An 8846-nucleotide genomic window follows, 5' to 3' on the forward strand; every position below is an offset into this window, starting at 1 on the left:
TCATTAAAGTTGGCCAATCATTGTCGTCTTCAAGATCTTTCTCTATGTTTCTGTCTCTTCTGCTCTTGACCCCCCCCCCCTCCTCCTCCCGTCCCTTTGTGCGTGTGTGTGTGTGTGTGTGTGTGTGTGTGTGTGTCTGTGTCTGTGTCTGTGTCTGTCTGTCTGTCTGTGTCTGTGTTTGTGTCTGTGCTTCATTCATGTCTCCCCTCTCTACCCTTCTCTCTCTCCGCCAATATCCATTTTCATGTTGCCTCATTCCAGTTCATATTGCACATGTCATTCAACTGACAGCGAACGCCGTGCCCGCAACTCACAAACACTACGCCCACACAAAACACTCAAAATAACGTGTTGAAATGAACGGCGCCATTCAAATTTAACAGACCGAGGAACAAGAAAAGTTCCCACTCACATTCTGTTACACTGAAGGAAATCCAACTTTTGAGATGGACACATGAAGGAAAACAGGCGTGCGAGTTCCAGAGAGAAGGAAGGTGGGACAGGGGAGGTTGGGGAGGGGGAGGCAGAGACAGAGGTGACAGACACAGACGGAACAGAGGATGGCTCTCCCCACTGTGACAAAAACACACGCTTCCAGTCAGTCTGCGAATGTGCACGTTCACGAGAGCGCGCGCGCGCAGACCACGGATACACAGATACACAGGCACAGACAGAGACAGACACACAGACAGACACACAGACAGACACACACGCACGTGCACTCTCACACACTGTTAGTATGCGCCCTATTTGGCACCTTTTCTCTTCTTGTTTTCTTCTTCAGTATGTATTTCTTGTTTGAAGTAGTTTAAGAACAAAGAACGATCACGTGTGCGCACAGGCACACACGCTCACTCTATGCGAATTGATGAAAATGAAACTTCAAACGACACCAAACATTTGAAAGTTGGTTCCATGGTGTGTGTGCGTGTGAGTGTGTGTGTGTGTGTGTGTGTGTGTGTGTGACTCTCTCTCCCTCTCTTCCCTCCCTTCCTTCCACACTCTCTCTGTTTCACTGCATGATTTGTGTACCCACTAGCTATGCCTTGGTGATGCGTTCCTACCTTAAGTAGATAGTATTTGCTTTTCTACAGACAAAAGGGTTGATTGACTGTACTTTGTTTACACCCCTTCAGTAAGGGCTATGGCCTATGTGAATAAATCATCTGCGCTCTCTCTCTCTCTCTCTCTCTCTCTCTCTCTCTCTCTCTCTCTCTCTCTCTCTCTCTCTTCACCCTTCGTCTCTTTCTGACAAAGACAGTGACGAAGTGACGAAGTCAGGAACAGAGATTCAAGAAGACCACAAAAAAGCTTTTGAAACATGAAAGCAAAGGGATATATTCGTACATTTGATGTGAGAGGGTCCGATTTAAAGTAGTCCATGTTGTTCATGGTGGAAACACGCGGCCGGCCATCTGGCTGATCAACAGGCCAACCTCATGCTCCAACAAATCAATAGTTTCCACCGCATAAATTCCGCTGTCTGGGTGGGCGAGAGATGGGGGAAATGAGGAGGAAGGAATGGAAGGATGAGAGAGAGACAGGACTAGAGAAAGATAGGGAGGGGCAAGGACAGAGGGAAAGGGAGAGAGACAGAGACGGTCAGATAAGAGAGAGACAGAGAGGGTCAGATAAGAGAGAGACAGAGACGGTCAGATAAGAGAGACAGAGACGGTCAGATAAGAGAGAGACAGAGACGGTCAGATAAGAGAGAGACACACACAGAGACAGTTCAGTTACTCAAGGAGGCACCATTGCGTTCGGACAAATCCATATACGCTACACCATATTTGCTAAGGAGATGCCTTACCAGTGTAACCCAAAGCGCTAAGTCAGGCCTTGATAAATAGAGACAGACACACACACACACACACACGCACACACACACACACACACACACACACACACACACACACACACACTGCACACACACACACACACACTGCACACACACACACACACTGCACACACACACACACACACACACACACACTGCACACACACACACACACACAAACACACACACACACACACACACTGCACACACACACACACACACACACACACTGCACACACACACACACACACACACACACACACACACACACACACACACACTGCACACACACACACACACACACACACACACACACACACACACACACACTGCACACACTGCACACACACACACACACACACACACACACTGCACACACACACACACACACACACACACACACACACACACACACACACTGCACACACACACACACACACACACACACACACACACACACACACACACACACACACACACACACGCATGGTATTAATAAGCGACACAGGAAAGAGAGAGAGAGAGAGAAGCTGGTGTGTGTGTTTATGTTGTCTGTGTTTTCAACGTGTGTGTATGTACGCTCATGCGTGCGTGCGTGCGTGCCTGAATGATTGCGTACGTGTCTGTTACTCTGACTCGGGCTCGAGACCTCCCTGTATGTATCTCTTTGGGTCAGACAGACTGCAATATATTCAGGGAAGAAAAAAAGATAAAGAAATGCAATAGATGGATCAAAATAAAAACAGAAAATTATATTAAAAAAAAAACCGGCACACAGCTTTGCACAGGGAGTTTCACGGAAAGCAATAAAGCACTAGCGGAGCACGCCACAGCCTTTATTGACGCACGCCCATGTTCCAGAAGACACAAAAAACGAATCACTGCAGCGAACAGCTTTCCATCTCCCCCATCAACTGTCACGTCTCATTGCCCTTCGCTCTGACTCACTGCCATGGCCCTTCAAGAGTCGTCAATAATTACATCAATAATTACATAGATAAATAAATGCACAAACAAACAAATGAATGAATGAGTACACACATGCATGCACAAATACATATATGAACGTACTTACGTACACGTACACACACACATACACACACATGCACACATACATACAGGCATACATGCATACAGACAGACGTACACACACACACACACACACACACACACACACACACACACACACACACATATATATATATATATATATATATATATATATATATATATATATATATATATATATATATATATATACAGGAATATGTTGACAGATTGACATACTCGGAAAACATTACAAAACAAGTGACTGTAGTGATGCTGGTACTGCTTCTGTTGACAATAACGATGATGATAATGATGACGGCGGCGATGATGATGATGATAATCATGACGCCGACAAAGTTAATCATGGTTAATCATGACAACGATGATGATTGGCAAATGAAGGTGGTTGTACAAAGGCAGAAATGAGGTGGATGAAATATTGATTATTGTGACAACAACAAGGCCAGGAGTTAACACACACACACACACACACACACACACACACACACACACACACACACACACACACACATGTACGCGCGTGCAAACACACTTTCTCATGTACACAATCATTCATTCGCATCTCTCTCTCTCTCTCTCTCTCTCTCTCTCTCTCTCTCTCTCTCTCTCTCTCTCTCTCTCTCTCTCTCTCTCTCTCTCTCTCTCTCTCTCTCTCTCTCTCTCTCTCTCTCTCTCTCTCTCTCTCCTTCACAATCATCGAATGACAGTATTGGATCTTATCACAAAAGTTGCTCAATGAATTGTAATCGTAATTCTCAGGATACACACACAAATGTATATGGTAAGTCAATGTTAAACATGTGCACTGCCTTAGGTTTGACAATATTAAATGGAATGTGTAACGGTGACCAGGAAGGTCACTATACATATACAGGCGAAAATGGAAGCAGTGTCAATGATTATTTTCTTTTATCAAATGACTTTTATGAACTTGTTTATGATGTATGTGAATTATGTGTTGCTGATCGAACTGAATCTGATCATTTTCCTCTTGAGTGTCGTATTTCTTTTTCAAATAATAACCTAGTTAAAAGTAATGATTGTCATACCATACAGGTGATAGAAACATTTGAGTGGAATGAACAGTTTAGGCAGGAATTCCATAGTAAATTGACAGAGAAAGAAATTAATGATAAACTGAAAATGGCTTTGGATCTCATTGATGTGAATATAAATGACGCTTTAAAATTGTTCAATGAATGTATTCGAGAATGTGCAACTTGTATGAAGAAAACTTTTAGTGTGGGACATAATAAACAGCAAGAGGGATGGTTCGATGAGGAATGTAAATGTCAAAGGAGAAAAGTTCGCAGGTTACTTAGAAGGTTTCGTAGAACTTCAGATAAGGATGATAATACTGTGTATGTAAGAGCTAGAAAAGAATATAAAAATTTATGTGAGAATAAGAGAAAACAGCATAACAAAAGCTTACTAGACAATTTGATAGCATCTGTTAAAGATCAAAAAGAATTCTGGGAATGTATGAAAAAAATTTCGTCCAAAAAGAGACAGCCAAGGAATGACATATCTGCAGATTGTTGGTTTAAACATTTTAAAGCCTTGTTAGATAAAGATTTTGTTTGTATTATCAGTGATCATAGCTTACCTGAAGTGGAAAACGAGTTTATGAATCGTCCAATATCTAAAGAAGAAATTTTAATTGCACTTAAAAAACTAAAGAATCGAAAAGCTGCAGGTCCTGATGGGATAATTGGAGAATTTTTGAAATCACCATGTGATCAGTTAATACTTTTTTTGACAACTTTCTTTAATGCTTTATTCGATAGGGGTATTTTTCCTGAAAATTGGTGTGAGTCAATCACTTTACCACTCTACAAGAAAGGTGACATAAATAACACTAATAACTATAGAGGCATTTCATTATCTGATATCAGCAGTAAAGTATTCAGTGCAATTATTAATTATAGGATTCAGGAGTATGTAGAATATAACAATATAACAGGTGAACACCAAGCTGGTTTTAAACGAGGATATTCCACAATTGATCATATGTTTACTCTTTTGGCATTTGTTCAGAAACAGTTTTCTCTTAATCGTAAACTTTACGTAGCATTTATTGATTTTGAGAAAGCTTTTGATTCTATCAATAGAAATTTATTATGGCCAGTTCTGGCAAAACATGGCATAACAGGAAAGCTTTTTAAATGCATAAAGAGTATGTATAATGTTGTCAAAACAAGAGTTAGGTGTGGTAACAAACTTACTGAGTATATCAATTGCACTAGAGGAGTAAAGCAAGGAGATGTTTGTAGTCCTATTTTGTTCTCATTATTCATAAATGAATTGGCTTTAGAAGTGATAGACAGAGGAAGACATGGTGCGAGATTCACAATTGATTTTATAGAACTGTTTATATTATTACTTGCTGATGATATTGTTTTGCTTTCAGAGACAGCTATTGGTTTACAGACACAATTGAATAACTTAAAAACTTCAGCTACTAAATTGCAATTAAATGTTAATCTAGATAAAAGTAATATTATTGTTTTTAGGAAAGGTGGTTATTTGGCAGCAAGGGAAAGGTGGGTGTATGGTGGTATTGATATGCCAGTTGTCAATGCTTACAAATATCTTGGAATCCTATTTTCTACTCGTTTGAGTTTTGTAGCTGCATGCAGGGATCTTTCAAGCAGAGCAAAGAATGTGCTGTTACATATTATGAAGAAACTCTTTTTATTAAACAATAATTCTTTGGATATTTTTATTAAGATTTTCGATACTCAGATACAGCCCATCGTACAATATGGTTCAGAATTATGGGGTCTAGATAAAAATGCTACAATACAATGTGAGTCCGTTCATTTATTTGGACTGAAAAAGTTTTTAGGAGTTGAAATGAAGGCACCTAACGATTTAGTATATGGAGAGACGAACAGACATCCAATCTATATAAATTCTGCAGTTAGATGTGTTCGATACTGGTTTAAATTACTAAAAATGAATGAAAACAGACTGCCACGTAAATCCTATAATATGTTGTATGATTTAGATTCTAGAGGTAAAAAGAACTGGGCGTCAAATGTACGAACTTGTCTCTGTGAACTGGGCTTTGGATATGTTTGGGAATATCAAGGAGTAGGTAATGAAAATATGTTTCTGAAACTTTTTCGTCAGCGTTTGATAGACTGTAGATGGCAAAACTGGGAAAATCATATTCAGTCAAGTGATAGATTCTGTCTCTACAGATCTCATACTTCTACACATTTAGTAAAGAATTATCTTTTGTTTAACATGGAAAGATATCTACGAGTTTTATTAACAAGATTTAGATTTGGCATTTCTGAAATTCATATGCACAGATATCGTTATAAGATTGTTGATCACACAGAGAAGTTGTGTCCTTTGTGCAAGCTGTCAAATGAAGATGAAGTGCATTTTATTTTGTTTTGATGTGTCCTGTGCTGCATGGATTTCGCGAAAGATTTATTCCAAAGAAATATTATGAACGTCCATGTTTGTTTAAATTATGTTTATTGATGGCATCATCTGATTATGGTGTCATACGTAATCTCGCATTGTATTTACACAAAGCTTTTAAGTTAAGAGAAACGGTATTATCATAATTTCTTTAACTAATTGTGAAAATGGTGAATGTTTACTGATAGTATGGTGACATCTCTATACTGTATTATCGCCCTTCATTCATATGGAGCTATGGCCTTGAGTGAATAAAACATCTCAGTCTCAATCTCAGTCTCTCTCTCTCTCTTTCTCTCTCTCTTTGTGTGTGTTTGTATGTGTGTGTGTGTTTGTGTATCTGAATTATCGCCATGCTTATGACTTTATGTAGTGTTGTGCAGTGAAGACCCTGCTGAGGACAGGGACTAAAACAGCACAACAGTGCTTATCTGTTATTCCCGAAAATAATTTTGTCTTGTCTTGTCTTGTCTTGTCTTGTCTTATATGTTCATTATTGATATTACAACCATTGTTTATCTGTTCGCATTTCCCTAGCGGCCTAGGGGTAAAATGAATTAATCATATCTCTCTGTGTCTCTGTCTCTCTCTCTTTCCTGTATTTCTCACCTCTGTCTCTGTCTGTCACTATCTCTCTCTCTCTCATTCTCTCTTTCTCTCACACATACATACACATACAAAACACACACACACACACACACACACGCACGCACGCACGCACGCACGCACACACATCCAGGCACGCACGCGCGTACACACACAGATGCTGATATACACAATCATTCATTCGTTCTCTCTCTCTCTCTCTCTCTCTCTCTCTCTCTCTCTCTCTCTCTCTCTCTCTTTCTGTGTGTGTGTGTGTGTGTGTGTGTGTGTGTGTGGGTGTGTGTGTGTGTTTCAAATTGTCAGGTTTGTTTTCTGTGTATTTTGATTATTGCAATGCTTATGTAGTACAGTGTAGTGAAGACCCTGCTGACGGCAGGGACAGAAAGTAAAATAGCACTTCAGTGCTTATCCATTATTCTCCAAAATAATTTGGTCTTGTCTTGTCTTATATATTTGAAATTGATATTACAATCATTGTTTATCTGCTTACTGACATTTCCCTACATGAGGAGCCTAGGGCTAAAATGCACAAACCATCTCTCTTTCTCTCTCTCTCTCTCTGTCTCTCTCTGTCTCTCTTTCTTTCTCTCTCCCTCTCTCTCTCTCTCTCTCTCCCTCTCTCTCTCATTCACACACACACACACACACACACACACACACACACACACGCACACACACACACACAAAATCCAAACAAACAAACACACACACACACACACACACACACACACACACACACACACACACACACACACACACACACACACACACACAACGCACTATCAAACACATTCTTGGCATCGATCTGAATCACACACGACGAAAATGATACGAGGAGGAGAATATGGAACGAAATAAAGAAAAAAAGGGGAAATTGCGAAACGAAAAAACAGAGGAAAAAGGAAGAAAGAAGAAAAAAAAGAAGGAACGAAAGATAGAAAAACAAAAGACAGGAACAAGGAAACAAAACTGAAGGAAGGACAAGGCAAATTCATTATTAACTAGAGTAGTTTCCAGAAGACCCAGGAACAGGCTTTTCTATGCACCCATCAGCAAAGGAAGCACATTGCAAACAAAGGGGGGTGGGGGGGATAAAGGATAACGGAAAGAAAGAAAGAAAAAGAGAATGTCATAAAAAAAAAAAATGAAAAACGACGTTTAACCTGATCACGGTAGACACTCGCGTGCAGCACTTAGCTGCCCAAACAGGATTCCCGTTCAGTTAAATGCATGTCACACAATCAACTAATGCCAAGCTGCAGAACACAACTTCTGCTATTCCGCACCACGGTGCTGCCTCCCCACCACTTCCCCCAACCCTGAGCCCCTCCCCACCCCCTCCCCCAACCCTGAGCCCCTCAGCTCCCCCTCCCCACCCCCTCCCCACCCTGTTCTTTCAAGCCCCTCTCCATCGTCCGTGCCGTAAAGGTTTCCATGCACTGCCCAACGTGTGAGAGTGGCCCAATTTGCCCGTCACACGACAGGGTGATGGGAGGCGCGCGCTCGGAAGGAACCCCCGTGCAGCTAAACTGTTCGCCCCAGTGTTATTTGAGGTCACGCGCGCCTGCGTGGCGTGTGTGTTTGCTTGTGATCGAGGTGTGTGGAGGTGGAGGTTGTGTTGTGGAAGGGGTGTGTTTGATACAAACATCCATCCAGATAAATACATATATAGTGTTTGATAGATAGACGTGCAGATAGATAGATAAATAGATCGATATTTCTTTTTGTAGGTGTGCTATCTGTTGGGACTGAAGCAAATTGGCCTAATCATGGCTGCGTAATGGGTTATTCAGTTTAGAGCGATGTGGAAATAATGCCAAAACTGAAAACCACTCACACAGCCAGTTCTGCTTTAGTCCGGAGTGCCAGCAATCCACGAAAAGCTACCAACATC

The sequence above is a fragment of the Babylonia areolata genome, chromosome 22, assembly GCF_041734735.1.
Source record: "Babylonia areolata isolate BAREFJ2019XMU chromosome 22, ASM4173473v1, whole genome shotgun sequence".
In the NCBI taxonomy this organism is placed as follows: domain Eukaryota; kingdom Metazoa; phylum Mollusca; class Gastropoda; order Neogastropoda; family Buccinidae; genus Babylonia; species Babylonia areolata.